The sequence below is a fragment of the Lepeophtheirus salmonis genome, chromosome 3 (genome assembly GCF_016086655.4).
Source record: "Lepeophtheirus salmonis chromosome 3, UVic_Lsal_1.4, whole genome shotgun sequence".
In the NCBI taxonomy this organism is placed as follows: Eukaryota; Metazoa; Arthropoda; class Copepoda; order Siphonostomatoida; family Caligidae; genus Lepeophtheirus; species Lepeophtheirus salmonis.
Window position 1 is genome coordinate 11,403,865 of NC_052133.2, and position 18,119 is coordinate 11,421,983.

The 18,119-nt window shown below is 29.6% G+C and overlaps 1 pseudogene; it reads left to right on the forward strand.

Moving 5' to 3' along the window:
• Positions 1-12,362: 12,362 nt before the first annotated feature.
• The window catches only part of LOC121114147 (G1/S-specific cyclin-D2-like), a 62,704-nt pseudogene continuing 56,947 nt past the window's right edge, over positions 12,363-18,119 (forward strand).

Genomic DNA, 18,119 nt, shown 5'->3' on the forward strand with positions numbered 1-18,119 from the left:
AATTACCAATAGAATTTTAACAAAATGAATACTATAAATATATGTGTGTCAGAGCTCTCTTAATCATTAATGTAGCACACTTAGCGGTAATGATGGCTTCCATGCTATGGGGGTAGGCCTGGCACCCTCTGTAGATGTAGACCTCCATTATGACGTCTCAGTGATGGCTGGTAGTATTTGGATGACCAACACTGGAGGTCTTCCCCTCAAAATTTACTCGAAAGATGTAGTCGAAGGGGTTGGTATTAGGGCTGTAGTTTCAAAAAAAAGAATTCAAAAGAGTCTGGAAACAGAGTAGATGAGCTTTTTTCACTAATGGTTTCAAAAGTAGCCTTTCCAACCCGCAAGTATCTTTCCATCCGCTTTTTTTGTAGCTCTTTGGACATTCTGGATTGAAAACCCGAGATCTCTTACATGGAATTGAGGGGTTTGGCCAGGGCTGTTATCTATAACTCCTCACGATCCAGTTTGGCCTTTTTGATAGAGCCCTTCTTCCTCTGCAACATTTTGGATTTGTTGACAACGTATACGGTGGTCCTATACCTCACTGCTTGGACAGCGCGAATGAAAATTCTTTGATCACGTTCAAGTGTCATTTTATCGACTTGTGCGTCAGCTAGAGAGCTCAGGTTTATTTATTTACTCACAAGTTATGTATGCTTTAATATCTTGCTATATGAATTAATTTCAATCACTCTACTTTCATTAATGATTGAATTAGTAAGTGTTCAGATTTCAATGAAGCCCCAGTATAAGAATAAGGATCTATGACTAAATTGAAGAGAAAAATGAAGTTAATAGGCTTTCATACATTTAAAATTATACGGTTCATCTTATGGATTTAAAAATAGAAAAACTTTTTGTATCAAGTCAAGGAATTTGATTTTTATTAATTTTGTTTATTTATTTATTCAGTTGCTGTTGCCTCAAAATATGACCGTCTTTAAGAATTATCATAACATGTCAAAACTAAAGTGAGGGGCATTGACTTGAGAATTGCGACTGAACTCCATTGCACAATCAAAGACTTGACTTCGACTCAATAGACATTTCAATTATTTTACCGGATACAATGTACATTTAAAAGTAAATTTTATTTTCATAGAATTTAAACTGTCTTTTTGAGCAAAGAATTGAGATCCATTGAAAACCTATGCTTTGAGCATTCTACGATAGCAGTTAAACTATAAGCCCCAAAGCAACTCCATTTACTAATGAACACGAATAGCAAATCGACCTCTCATTTGTTGTCTCCAGAGCCCACACCTTTGTACCTAAAGAAAACCCCAATAATAATTATAGGCGTAGTAATGTAAAAGCAATTATAATAATTTATTTGATTGTCATTTTTTAAATGAGACTCATTACTTGTACATATATAGGTAAACGTAGGTAAGGGGGGGGGGGAGGAATGCATTCGGTGGGCCCCTTTGTACATACATGTAACCTCATCTAATTCCCTTCATTCCACAATTAAATTTGATGTAAGATTGATTTACTGGCTTTGTGTTGGGTCTACCTATAAAATTAAAGGAAATCATTGTTAAAGTCGTAATCTTTGATTACTTTTTTAATGCAGTTTTTAATTTCCTTTCATAAGTACAACTTACCTAAAATACAGAGGGAGTGGAATAAAAATCCGATCGATTAATATTTGTATTTAAAAAAACTACATAACTCATTTCCACGAATTATAGGTAGATTAAATTAAATATGTATGAATGATTTGATGGCCCTCAATTTTTATAAAACATATGTATACCCACCTAAAATAAGTGGGTTTTTAAAGAGAAATGGTGAGATATTTGATGAGTAATTTCAATTGATTTTTTTAAGATCCTTGAGATTGCAGTTTATTGGCATCTGTGCGTATCAGTATTAAAATTTATTGACATCATCAACCAAGGATCCAAAAGATAAGTACATTACTTTAAGCAGTATGAGTGTAATATGATTATTTACAAGATGGCTACAATGATATAATACTAATAAACAAACAACAATTATCGTATGGTTCTATTTTCATTTCTTAGCCGTACGACTCTTGACTATATAAACAAATTACTATAAAGTAAAAATGTTTATGCATAGGGTGTTAAATTTTAAGCATTTTTTAAGCTTACAAGTTGCTGGCAACCTGAACAATATTTTTAAGGATGATGTTATTATTATTATTTCATTCTTGAATAGAGAATATGTAAGTATAAAGTGCACCCAAGAATGTGCGTGATCATCAATAGCCGAAAGTAACGCTGAAGATTTGTAGGAGAGTTAGAAATGTAAGTCCTTGTTTAATTGAGAGTAGAGTTGAATATCGAATAAGGAGTCTTTCTTGCTTATGCTCTAGCTTTATAAGAAGTGAGACTTGTGTTTATCACGGAGCTGTTCACAACTACTTTAATTAATCTCACGACTGCTAAGCTTCTTTTCTCTCAGGTATTCTCCAAATTGTAGGATTTACTATGTAATGATTCGGTAGTTGTTGTCTTTTACATAACAAAAATGAAAACGATTTACAATCCGACTTATTCCCTATTGATCCCACTCATACACCAGACATTTTGGGACTGTCATTGTTTTAAACTTATATTCATTTGTTAAACGGGGGATTTTGTTACTAAAATTTTCCTTTTAAAAATACTGAATCGACTGACAATGAGAGTCAACGGGTCATTGTTGAATCTTCATTGTCTAATTTTAACTAATAAGATAAATAATTTAAATAAAAAAACGAATTTCTTATTTTTATCTTTTAGTGATGCAAACGGATTCCACAATCGAAAAAGTTTTATTTTTTACAATTAAAAATATATTAAAAGAAATGAAAAAAACAAAATAAACATTAACAAAAATAATCATTGAATTATATGGAAGATGAAAAAATTATTAATTTTTAACTAAAGTAGAGAAAATTAGAAATGAACAATGTTTCTAATTTCAAAAAATCAAAAAAAAAAAAAAAGAACACTTATTAACCTTGTGAACATTTAATGATTTAATAAAAATCTTTGACGTATTTATTCATTCATACTTGTATAAATTATTTTTTTTATTACAATAATACCATTGAACATATGGTGATCTTTAAGGAATTTTCTTATTTGGATTTTTAATATGCGGGAGAATAAAATTTGAGGAGGACATGCCCCCATCTCCCCTTTAACGGCACCTCTGGCGATCTTCATTCCATCTCTCAACCTTTCCTTAAAAAAAGGAAAGGATTAGATAACTTGTACCAATTAGGATTATTTTCAATTCATTATGGCACAAAGATATTAATATAAATTCATGTAATTACTACAAACCATAGCTAATTATCATATATTACATAAAATTATAAATCTTTGAAAATAATTCCTAAAATAGAGCATGAGTTTAAAATTGCATTACTTTTAAATACACCCAGTACTCTCTTTAGTACGGATTAATGTTAAATAATTATTTATACTCGATCTGTGCATTTACTTTTTCATATTTATAAATGGAAATAATTAGACTATAATAGTTTTGGTAATGTTCAGGAAAAAATCAATTAAGTTCAGTACTGATCGAAATTATACTCAAAGTTATCCCTGCGGAGCCCCAGGGATGTACAGTTCCTTTTGTTAACTTACATATTATTTTGGCTAATTATATTATAATCATAGAATATAACATTTCTATTTTTACAACGAAATAGTAAAATTTATTATAATAATACGTGACATAGCCATAAAATGTACAGTTGTATAACTGTAAAATGTATATATTGCATACTTAACGTCATAAAAAGTATCTTCTACAAACAAGTTGCATAATTTAGTGCGTAGGTGTTGTTTAACTAAATTAATTATCCATAAATTTATAACTAGGAATTCGTGAAAAATACTCAGTTTTTAAAGGTTTCATGCTCAGGATATTATTAAAACAAATATTGTACAATACATAGGTCTTTTATTGTCAATGAAAACTGCTGAATTACAAAAGTATATAAAGCGAACCAATTTGGTTATATTGTTGTTCAGAAATATAACTGAATGAAAGAATTGTTTCAAATCTCAAACTGTACATCTTCTACATATTTCTGTGAATAATTTCATATTACTTAAATGTTGTCAATACTATGAAAAAGATACAAAAAAAAATTAACATCTGTTAATTGTAAATAGTTTTTATTAGAACAAAAATAGCTTAGTCAAGAAAACACATTTTAAGAAAAGGTTTACAAGCAGAATATTCAGATATACGTTTAAAAAAATGCAGAAAGTTTCCTTTCCCACGAAAGTTAGCCATTTTTTGAAAAACCTGGGAACTACTAGGCTAAATCATACTTTCGTTAAATAAGTGTCAATATAGTCTTCAAATTATGCAAAATTAGTTGGGATAAGACTTGTTGACTTTTGAGATCCCCATGTGGTTGTTTATGTATTAATAACATATTTAAAATTCAATTGCATTTTGTAAACATTTACTTGAATATTTCTGGTTTAAACTTTAGTCGATGAGAAAGTTATCGGATAGTCTTCTGGGCCCTAAGGGTCTGAACAAATGACACTAGTACCAAAAAGGTACTTTTCCTTAATATCTTTAAATTGTAATGTCTTCTAGGATAAGTAAATTTTCCGCGGTTTTTTAAACGCACTTTAAACAAATGTGCAAAATGACATCTTCGTAATACTAATAATTGCAATGCACCTTCTGTCTGATGGACTTCTCTTTTTCAATGTAGTTTTATTTTGAGGTTTGTATTAAAGAAAATAAAAACTCTTGACTAAAGAGTCGCTATAGAGGAATGGCATTTAATAATTGAAAATAGAAATGATTTTCATAAAAACTTTTTGAGTTAATAGATATAAAGTCGTGGACATGGCTTTATATCAATTGGCATTACTTTAAGGTTAATATTTTAAAATACTAGGTTAAGTTATTAAAAGAAGGAACATTTCTTGTTAATAAACAATCAATAAATAACTTTCAAAAATCAACCCTTGTCTCCATGGATGCGAAAAAGAAAAGGGTGTTAGATAGCCTCCACACCTAAATGAGTGTTGTTGATCTCATGAAGGCTGTAGGGTGCTCCTGGAGTCTCGTTTATAAGATTAAAAGCATGTTCACTTCAGGTCAGAGACTTAAGAGGTCCCTTTGTAGCGGTAGATCCATAGAATTGGGATCATGGAGGATATGGACGCTACGATCACCAGAAATCTGGCCAAACTGTTGAAGCAGCATGGCCAAGGTTTTCAATGTCAGTGATTTGACTCTGATGAGGTATGTGAAGGATTTAGGGAAGACTTGATTAAATCATAAACACCGGTTTTCTCGCCTTCCTCCCCAGATTGATCTCTCCCTCAACTTTACAATTTGGGGTGTAGTAAAGAAGAGAGCCAGTGCTACCCCTCAACGTCTCTGTTGAGCAGAAGTGGCGTAAATGTTCGAGGCATTCATCGAGGTGCTGCATCCCCTTTCGGTCCAGTTGGAGAACATGTTAGCAGGCAAAGGAAATCATATATCATATATATAGAAAGATATATAAATAAAGAAGTATGTGATAAACCTTCAAGGTTGTACTTTTATTGAAAAGTTATACTAAAGAATTAAATAAAAGTTCATCCAAATTGAAATGATGATTAAATAATTCTAAATTTATTTGATAATAATTTTATCACTGATTTTTTAGTAAAAACTACGTTTCCAATATCAAAACAGTAGGAAATGAACAAATTCAAAATAGAAAAATAGTTTATAATATATTAGCAATAATTTTCCAATATCCAAAAAAGTGTACACATCACAAATTGCATATTACATCATAAGCAATACCATGTCGAAGGCATAGTTCTTCTTATAGATAGTAGTTAAACAGAAAGTTTTAAATAATTGCTTCAACGATTAATAAAGCTACATTTCGTTCAACTGAAACAAACCATATATCCTTTTAAAATTCTGTTTTTATGACTCCAAGATGACCGATTTGCAAAATAATAGCGTCAAATTAAAAACATGATAAAACAGCAAAATTTAATTTGTGTCTAACGTACTATTTATCTATACATTTTCACATTTGTTGTTCAGATTAAACGAAATCAAATTAACCATATTAATCTCTTGATCACACAAATAAAACTATGTCTAAAATTAATTTATTAACTATGTTAAATTTGAGTGCTAATTACTAAATTATACTTTAGTTAAGCTGACAATTTTCTAAAAATTACATGAATAAGCCCAAATATTTTTGGGGGATGTTGGTGTAATGTTTAATCGTATCATAGTATCAAGAACTCGAACTTAATTCAAAGCTCCGTATATTTTTGTGAAACGAACTTGACTAAAAACAGAACTCAAAAACTCAAATTCGATATTTTCAACACAAATCCAATGTAGCAACTTAGCAATAGATCTCCGGGTTGCTACATATTTTCTTTAATTTAAGAAAGAGTTTGTATATTACAAGCATACATAAGTTTATTATCTACCTCACGTCAAATAAAAGTCATAAAAAGGATATCTTTAGAGTAGGTGTGTTAGTCCCTAATCAGAATTATATGACGGGGTTTGAAGTTTTTTAGGTTTCATTAGCATTAATTTTCTTATCAGAGTCTGATCTTCAAATTCCATCAGATTACTTAATCACCCATTACAGCAATTGGTATCTTACTTTAGCATATAAACAACATTGTCATTTTAAAAATGAATACATAGGTGGATGCATTTTTTAAAAGGTGTTATTATTTTTTGATTTAAGGGATAAAAAGCCATATTTTTGTTGTTAAATAATTAATTAATCAATTTACATATTTAGAGCAAAATTTTATGAACGTGAATATATAATGTATACAAGGGATTATGTTAAATCCTTTTATATTAGAAATAAAACTTTGTTTATCTAACCTATTAGTTAATCCTTCAACTATTTTCATTATAACCATGATGTTACCAACATGTGAATGTAAATATTTATTAAGGTTCCCTTGTATTACAGGGGAAGAGCAACGGGGCAACTTCCTTTTTTGAGAATTTACAATTGTCATATAACAATAATATGGAGGGATATAGTTCAATGAACAACATACTAACAGAACGCCTTACCTACAAGATGGCACATAAAACTCTAACCTAATATACATGTAGCTAAGTAAAGAACACACATACCCATAGACATTTGAGTAAATAAATAAACAAACATGATATAAAATTTAAAAACATAGTTGTAAAGTTTTAAAATAACCTAAGAACATTTCAACTTCAACTTTCAATATTAAAGACTTTAAACATTTTAAATTGCTCGGAACATGAAAAAATTTGCTAACAAGTTGTAAAAATAACAAGTCGCAAAAAAATATGATCTATTTCTTACTTATAATTTTTAATTGAACGTCAAGCCAATTTTGTATTAAAAAAGTTTCCTTTTTTAAAAAGAGTACCTTCAAAGATGGTTTTTTTTAAGTTATCAATTTTTCTACTTGAAAAAATAGCTTGATAATATTTAAATTAATAAAGTATAGTTTTAAGGTCATATTAAAGATCATAAGTCCCAAAATTTGTCAACTTCTTCCAAATTTTTATTTTTGTGTGTATACAAGAATTTTCCATGTTTAGGATAATCTGGTAGTTCGATTTTCTCTTGTATATTGATGAAAATGTTATTTTAGATAAATTTCAGTCCACAAAAACCATTTTTTATACATCTATAGCTGTTGAAAATAACTTCTTTTACGCCGTGCTCTATTCGTAAAATAGATTCAGAGTTTTCAACATTAAAGTTATGCTGCTGAATTTCAAAGTTTTGAATAAAATTATTTTTCACAAGTAGTATAAAAGAATATAATCCTGGTTTTTAATTTTGAAGAAGAACAAAGAACTTCTTTGGATACTCAAAAGATCGAAAAAATTGTACTAACCTCTAAATCGAATTAATCGAGATTCATATCTCAGTCTTAAATTGTATTTATAGTATAAAAGGATAGGACGTAAAACTATAATTTATGAAATGAAGTGAAAAAAAGTTACTTTCTGTTACATATGGGGACCTATATTATACCTGAGCATCATAGACAAAGTAACCCTTCCACCCTTTAAAACCATTTCAAAGGATATGTAAATTACACATCCAGCTAGTAAAATGAGTCAGGGTAAAACAAAAAAAAAAAGAATACAAAAATTATACAAATAGTTGTTATAATTGTATATAATTACATAGCAAAGCCATCATCATTTCCTTTAGTTCCATACAGTTGTATATATATGTTAAGGCTATAGCCACAAAGAGGCGTTAATCCGTCAAACAAGTTTTACACCAGTCATAACAGATGGAGAATTCCCATCATCGAATTTAAATAGGTGAGTTTGAGAGTGTGTTACACATATATGTATAAATATGTAGGTATGAATATAAATTATTATGAGGGACCCTGGGGCAAGGTACCAGTGACCAACCGCAGTTTTTTTATAAATACATTTTTAATCTTCTCAACAACACTTAACAATTAAACATTATATTATGGATGTATATATTATTAAAGCAAGACGACTTACATAACCCACTAAAACAAAGATAGTTGTTCATCTGAAAAAGTGTTTTTGCTCTATTGTCTATTTACATAACTGCAAATCTGTTGGAGTATCATCACGGCATAAATAAAGTATCCTTAAAATATACTATAACCATTTTCCTTATAGCTTACAATAATTACAAGGGATTCTCTCTTTTGTAGGGTATTTACCTAAATACCTGATTTAAATAATAATTTTGTTTGTTTTTGATGAATTCTTATCTTTATTTTGTTAAACTCACGTTATGTTAAAATATGAATTCTTAATTATATGTTTATGTCTTTAAGTGAGATTTTATTTTGTATGCATCCATATACAAAAGTGTTAATTATTTTACCTAGATACATAGTGTTAATTAAGTATTGTAAAAAAAAATCAAAAAATCAACCACATTCATAAATCTTAACTATTTTTTTAAATACTGACCAGAACTATAGTGAAATTTTTTGTTAAGATTTGTAAAAAACATAATCTCCGGTATGCAAAAATAAAAAAATGAACTCGGTATTCCTGACAATTTGATGAATGTTTTGGAGGAAAACATCTTAACTTTCATGAAGTTATATTAGATTAGCTGCGTGCAGCAATGAGATGAAGAGAACTAACACAAATACCACTCCGTATGTAGCAAGGACATATAGTTCGGATTACTCCAATATCGATCCTTAATTCTACAATGTCTCTAACAAAGACTTTTACAACTAGTGATGCATAAAACCTATCCCGCCGGTATGTAAATATGAATATATGGGAAGGGTCAACTTAGTTGTCATGACGTTTTATTTGATCAGCTACAAGCAGCTACAAGAGGAAGGAAATGAACACAAATCCCACTTTGTCGATAGCAAGGAAATATAGGGTGGATTCACTCCTATGTCGATCCTAAATTCCACTCTGAGTCTAAAAAGCATTTACCCTTACAACTCCCTATCAAACACTCACCATTACTTTCCGTCTTTTTTTAGCACTAACTATTAGTTTCTATGTAATTAATGTTCCCTTCTCAAGAAATAAAAGGATAATGATAGCAGCATTGAAAAATAATAAAGCCTCTTCACATTACCAACTAAAAAAAAGTCGCTCTCACTTTCTAAGACATATTACATACACATCTGCTTATGTCTCCCCTGCCAAATCCTCAGTGTTACTCTCAGTCATTCATGAACACAAACAATTTTGATGATTTATACTGAAATGTCTCTTCAAAAAATATATATTTAATAAAAAAGCTTTAGAGAATAAAAAAATAGTCCCCACTAGAAAGAAAATATTGCATTCGTTTTAGTTAATATTTTTTACAATCCCAATCATACCAAAACCAAATGAAAATCAAAATTAGTTTTAAAGTAAATGTGTATGAGGTCACTTTACTTCAAAGTAAGTAATTAATTTATTGAAGAGCTCACTAAGATTTCTTAGTGATATAACGCAGCTATTTATTTGTATATTTATAGCGTAGTTTGATAATAAATTAACACTATGTTATCCCAATACAATAAAAGTTTACTACTGTATGCCTCAATATCGATCCGAAACTTTAATTATTTAAAATAATAAGTTAACTACTTTTTGAATAATAATGTTACATATTTTAATTATGCATTATCTGTTCAACTACATATACAGCGGCGTTATTAATCAAAAAGTACTCATTCTGCAATGATAAATATATCTGCACTTTTCCTACACCCTTGACACTCTAACTTTAGTGTCAATACTGCCATTTTGTTTTGAGGCTTTATTGGTAGTTAGCAAAAACTTTTTTTTTCTAAGACGCTCAACAAATTGTAGTCAGGAGGACTCAAGTTTGGCGATGACAGGGATCAAAATTCCTAAGTTTCTTTTTAAATAGGATTGAGTGGCCTTTGTTATGTGGCATGGAACCGTATTTTGAGTCCATAACCAATTCAAACCACACAGGAGCTGCTGATATCAGGAAGACCATCGGGCCCCAATACACTTTCTATTTTACCATTTCCCAAGACAGATGGACAGGTTTTTCCATCACTTCCAATAGGGGATGAGATATGTTTTCTTATGTTAATCTGTATATACGGCGACATAGAGTGGTACCGTATTGCGATAAAATAATGCAACAATAATTATCATTATTACATAACGGAGACACTAGCGCCCTCAAGCAATCTATTCTTATATTAGCTCAAGCTGCAGAAGGTCACACAACGTTGCAGATAAATATATTATTTAGTTTGATCTTGCCCTTTTACTCACAACATTATGACTGATAAAACCTTTGACCTTCATACATATCTAAGACATCCAATGAATTCCTAGCAATGTACCTGGTACTCTTGGAATTGCCAACCCAGTCCACTGTAAATATTTTTTTACTAAAGAAACAAATACTAAATAATTGGCGCATAATCTTTCTTTTGTAGTTAAGTTATTTAACAATAACTTTGATGTTTACTTACATAGAACAAAACTAAATCAAATTATTAAATCTCTTGAGTTAACAAAACATCTCCAAAAGTTTTATTGTAAATAAATAAAGAAATAAAGCAGTTATTGTTGCTTCAAAAAGTGTCCGAGCAACAATAAAGACACAGTAAGTATATATATTTATATAATAATTATATCGTGTTAGGCTGTAAAATTTATAGATGATGTTAAATAATGTAGTTCTTCTCAAAATCTGGAGCAAATCTAAAGGGAAGGGTGAATTAATATTAAAAAAGGGGGTTTTCTTAATGAATATAAAACTTTTTATTATTAAAAAAAAACAGTTTAAATAATACTAAGTAAATTGATAAATCCTCTTTTTTTAAATGAGAAATGCGATACTTAAAACTTCTGAAAAACACTAATATAAAGAATAGTTGAGAAAAATGTTGTAATTGCCCTGGGTAGAATTTAATTCTTATATGAATAATATTTTAACTAAATATGTATATATAAATTCTTCATGAAATAATAAAATGGTATACCCGTTACACGAAAAATTACAACACATCATTTGTCAGATGTAGTTCTTTAATTTTTGGTTCCAATATACTTGGGTGTTGAAGTTTAAACTCAAAATATATACTGTAAATATCCCCATAACAAAATTTAATAAAATTTATAACTTAGGAAAAATAACGGGATTGGCTTATCAACAGACTTTGAGTCTTTATTTTTTTCACTGTTTGAGGAGAGGTTGATCGATAAATAAAAATTCCTATCTATGATTTTCGAACTTTCAACTAAATATTGATACTCTGACTATTTTTTTTAATAACTAATAAAACTCTCAAACTGGAGGAGAATAATTTTTACATAATTTGCCAATTACCAATTTTAAGCCCTAATTCTATCTCTTTCACAGAGTAAAACATCCCTCAATGCAATTATGAACACCATGTATACTTTCTGTATCCATTTTTGGGGGGGATGGTTCATTAATAATTTTTGAGTTATTAAATTTTTTTAGAATTTATTACCAACACTTCAAAGAATGTTTTGGTTCGTACTTATTATTTATATAATCCAAGAGAGAATTTGTAAAAAATATATTCATTTTTGGGTAAATAAACTACAGGAATTGAAGTTGGAAATATTTTATTCTGATTATATTGCTATATTAATTAAGAAACAATCGAACTTTGATAGTTTGCAAAACTCAATATTTTTTTCTCAAGTTTCATTTTAGATTATAAATTCACATGTATTACAATGCAGTGTGGGAGGTATCGTCGTGGACTGGCCTGTAAATCAATATATATTATTTTAGAGTGCATATTTTCAAATACTAGGTTGTGTTATTAAAAGGAGGTAATACTCCAGTTAATTATAATTAAAAAAATCTTTGAAAAATTATCTTTATCAGCATGGAGGCGAAGAGGGAAACTCTGTCTGCTTTGCTCAATGCCGAGGAGAGTATCAAGGAGATCATGAAAGTCATAAAGTACTCTCGGAGTCTTGTTTATAAGATTAAAAGTATGGAGGTTGCAGATAAACATACTTGTGAGGGGCATTGGTACCGGTAAACGCCGGAAAATTGGGATCTTGTAGGACATGGGCACTGCAATCACCAGAAGTACAGTCAGGCTTATGATGGATCATGCAGATGCTGTCAATGTCATTGGTTATACTCTGAGGATGTATGTGAAGGATTTGGGAATGGGCCTTTTACGTACAAAAGCATCGGAACTGCTTTCAACAGCAACTGGGTGATACCACTCAAATAAATTTGAATGACGTCAAGCACTCCGTCGAGGAGCAGTGGACGGTCATTTACGAAGCCTGCATCAAAAAGTGCTACGGTTCCTTTAGTCCCAGGTCAGAGGCCATGGTTGCAGCCAAGGGAAATCAAGATATATCAATAAAGAAGTCTTGTACTTTTAATAATTCTTGCAAAAATTAACTCTATTTTTTCTTTGTCAAAAATTTCACGATTTTACATCACAAGGTGTATAATGTTAACAACTATTTAATTTTTTTACTGATGTTTATAAAAGTGTCTGTGAAAACTACCAAAATCATATAAGATTTTATATTCCAAAAATATCCTTGAGGTAGGTAATCACCATTAAGGTTTGAATAAAAATAAATATATTCTATTATTTATAAGTAAGGTATATTATCTTGGAAACACAATTCTTATAACAGTCCTACTTTCTTTAAAAGATTCGTCAATTTCCATCGTTTTTATATCCAATTCATGAAGACGAATATTTGTTGAAACTCATATAATTTGAACCTTCCACCTATTTGTCTTTATTTTCAAATACAGCATGGACTTAGGAAAACAATACCATTACTAAGTCCTAGAATTACTTCTTTTTTTCTTTTTTTTTTTTTGTATTTTTGGGCTAAGGAAGAGTTTTTTTATTGCTAAAAACATAAAGAAGTTATAGGTTTGAACCACGGGAAGGTAAAAAAATACAAATAGAATTATTTGGCAAAAAAACTTTCGGAAAGAACAAAAAACTATTAAATTTTTAGGAAGGGGTTAAGTTGTAGGTACTTATATATATGTTAAGGGCTGGCCTTAATTTAAAATCAGACATTTTATTATAATACGCAAAAGACCTCACAGTTTAATGTATGATCAGGGTAGGGTTGTGAAAGTAGAGGGGTTAATTTATCGACGTAGAGCATTAGTTTAAATTTTACTTCAGATATATTCAAAGAAATGGGAGTTCTTATCATTTATTGAGTATGAAAATTACACCTTTTTTGGATGACTAGTATTTCTTTATGAAGGAAAGAAAAAAAAAGTTCATAAATTAGAATGGAATTAAAAAACAATCGTTAAAAGGTTATTTATGTTGACTTTTTTTATGATTATAACTTCTTTTTAGTAAAGGGTATGTCCCTAAGAAAAATATCGTTAGGAATTATAAAGTTGTCCTGACGGGAGAGAAGCCTTTTTGAAACAGGGAGGAGGGTGGAAAATGAGTACCGTTGTTGGAACAAGCTAGCAAGCATTGTTAAAATCACAAATTTATTGCTTTTTACACAATGCACTTCAATCTCTCTAAAGGATTTAATGTGTTTACAAAAAATATGTATAATAATCATCATCCAGACAATTTATTGGTAGAAAGTCTCGAAAAATACAACAATTTGATTCAAAATTCCCTATTGTCCACTCCGGTGCTAGACAGCATGAACAATGACTTCCAAATGCTCATTTTAACAAAAAAGGGTTTATCTTCCATAAATATTTTTTAAGGAGTGTGTCTGTGTGGAAAAAGTAGGTTAAATCAACACTTTATTAATATATGTATAAGGTTCACATCAACATAAAGCAATTTAAAACTATGCAGTTATTTTCGTAATATATTAATAAAATTTCATACATTGTTGATCATATAACTTTAAACAAAGTTTAATGAATAATTAATATAATTAAAAACATTAAAACATGAAATTATAGAATACCTGATTATGTAACTTCCATAGAGCTATCAACGCCTTTTTGGGCGTAAAAAGGCAAAAAGTGCAAAAAAAATAGTTTAAAAGAGACACTGTTAATAACCTATTCCACAATGGAATAAGTCTAAGAACAACTGCCTTTACCTGAAGTGCACTAGAAAGATATTCTATAACATAATAAACTGCTTCAGAGATACTGACAAGACCAAGAGAAATTCCCATTTTCCCAAGATTGGATAATAATAGAACCCCGTTTGAACTTGGCTTTAAAAGTTATTCATGGCCAAACCTACAGTATCAAACTGGCCAGGAACCACAATAAAAGACATGCTACCCTCCAATGTGTAATCAATGACTACCTCGAGCTTAAATGCAATGGCACTCTTATCAAAGTTATGAAGGTTAAAAAGTTGGAATACTATAAGCATCTTCTTTCTTCACTTCATTCATCCTATAACCAAACTGACTAGGAACTGTAATCGATACCATCCAAATATTAATGACCTCAGATTCACCAATTACCGTCTGAAGCAGCAACATTTCATTACCACAGTCATCAAGGCTAATAGGCTGGAGCACTGTAAGAGCCTTCTTTCCTCTCTTAAATAATCCCCTGGCCTCATTCGTTTTTTCAGAAATAAGAAGCACGCCACCGTTAACAGGACTAACATAAATTTGAATATGAAAACTATAATTAGCTGAAATATATCTATAAAATTTTTGGCCGTTTATATTGATAATGAAGTTAAAAAATAAATTAGTAATTTATCATTTATTTGATTTTTAGTGCAAAATTGTTCTCTCTGATAGACTCACCTTATCCAAAAACAAACTAAAATATATCTTAACCCATTTTTTCCCTCTATTTTTTTTATAAATGATGATATTTAGAAATATATTTATTGTATCTTTTAAATCATAACCTTTTAAAGAATGAAGTTTAACCTCAGTGTATATAAATATAAAATTGAGATGAAGTCAATGAGATCAAATAGGTTTTCAATATACGTATTAACATTTTTGGTTTTGCTTTTTTGCAATATAACTAGAAGGGCAACTTTTTTTACTAGGAAAATTCATGATGAAGATTCAATTTTTCATAAAATCATAATAAAGTAAAATGAGTTTTGGAGTATAATATTTGAAAGGTGAACATCAAATTATAGTACTCTGCATCAAATAGTGTTTTATAATTTGATTAGACTTGAAGATAGACTTAATTTATGTACATATTATAGGTATTGAATGAACATTGGCAGACATGCTACCCAGAATATACATATTAGTGGTGTGTTTTGATTTGTAAATCTTAGACCGATCATAAAGCGTTATAACGTTTCTATGACTGAACTAACCTTGGCGCTCAACACAAAAAAAAAAAAAAAAAAAGAAGGTCTTGGGAACAGAAAAGTATACGTGTTTAATACTTAAAAATTTTAAAAAAAATTTAATTTTTTTTTAGATGAGATTTAAATTTTGGTCCTAACAAAATAAAAAAATGTCACTATTAATCGAACTAAATCTCAAAATGGCAATATATACTAGGAAATTTTTATAATGTTGTCATGATATCAATATTTTCGGTACTTTTCAATACCTTTTTGAGTAGAAATATGAAACAAAAATGTCATCTAGGTCAATTAACATGCATTGGTATGGGCAAACCCATGTTGTTGTTTTTTTATTGGGGGGGAGGGGTCGATCTAGCTCAGTTACTATAAATTTAGGAACTGTTTTAGGATTCTTTTTTATGATGTAGTGTCAATTTATATACTGGTCCAATGCCAATTGATCTTGATTGACTCCACGAAAGAATATATTTTTTTTAAACCTTGAATGGTATTTTTTCCTTTCAAGGAGCAGTGTAAAATAACATCGTAATTTTTTTTTATCAATTTTTTTGAAAAGGACAAATGAAACGTCACACTTAACACAATAACTAATAAATTTAAAAAACCCTGAAGATGGCTCAGTAAAAACAGCGCCGTCTATGTGCGAACCCCCGAACTTTTCAGAACATCTCTTATAAGAAGAAGGATCTATTCCTCAAGTGCAAAAAAAGAAATGAAAAACAGAACGACGTCGATAGACTTCCTTCTATCAAGAATTCCATGACACGGTCTCACAAACAACACTACTTTATCATCGCATAAAATGAACCATTCAGCTATTTTAGGGATAAGATCCGTTTTTATAGACATTACACTGATTTAATCAACTGATTGGGGATGCTACAAATTACATAAGCTTCAATCTTAAATAAAAGCATTAAAAAAACTCTATATATTGTCTATAAAAAATTTCTTCGTAAGGGGAATTTGATTCTATCTAAATATATGATTGTTTTTATGTGACTTCCAAAAATATTTTTATTTTTAAGTTTATGATCATAGTTCACCTTATATATACAACTAGGTATGTATACCGGTATTTACAGACCTATGGTATTTGTATATATATATATGTGAAATGGAACAAATATCTAACGTTCAATCTTTAAATATGTGTTTTAGTGCTACAATATCCAATTACACCCATGCTAAGATAAATTTATTTCTGCATGAATTTGTTCGTTCTAAATAAAATCTAGAATATCTTTGAAGGAGTGCTCATCACTTCAGCAAATACTATATATATAGATTGTAAATATATTGACTCATTCTTTTATAAGATGATGAAAAGTACTCGGACTTCCTTGAAATTAAATATTTTATTAGACAAGTATCTCTTAGTCAAAGTTACACTCGTAATATGTTATGTCTACTGAGTCATTCAACCACTAGGAATAACCGTATTATGAACGAATGCCAATGCAATACGAATGAGCAAGTCTATTCTGCAGAAGCAAGATTTTTCGTATTATTTCACTTCCAACCAAAGGTAAATAGCAAATATTCAATAATGTATTGTCAACCCCAACTTCAAGTAGTTTTGTAGAAGCCACTCAGACCTACTGCGTATACTTGTCACCATGTAACATAACCCACCTTTGTTTCTCATGGAATATCTAATTTCAAAGTATGTCCAAGTAATTCATAAATGTATAAAAAATAAAGTATATTAATCAAGTATTATAGAGAAGAAATATAATATTATATTAATGTTAGAACAAAATTGCCTCATGTTATTATTATTTTAGTCTCAAACATGTTACAATTAAATATGTAAACCCTTTTTGTATGTACAACGAATTACGTACTACTATTTTATGTTTTCTTCACTTTGATTATTTTCAATGATCATGTTTTTATAACAAGTAGGTAATATGTCATAATCAAATATACTTTTATTTCTAATTTATGCAAAATAAGAAACTTTACTAGACATATTTGTCATTTTAGACCACAAAATTTGTCTACTTAACTCTTTAAAAAAATGAGCTTTTATTTATTACCCCTTCTTTTGTAGGATTGAGTTGTTTTTATTTAAGAATAAGTATATTTGTATCCTTATACTCTAAAAATTAAATAGAAATATCCTGCGATTCTCTGTTCCTAACTTTTGGCATTACAGTAAACTCTAATGTACATATGTACATGTATATGGATAAATATATATTTCCCATAGAAACAGTAATAATAAGATTTCCTGAGACATCTGCCCATTTGCGTTATTAAATTGCTGCTGATTGACCACCCGTGTTTTGTACAAAGGACTTTTTTTCTTAAGCATATTGACTCACATGTAAACAAAAGAGGTCTTAT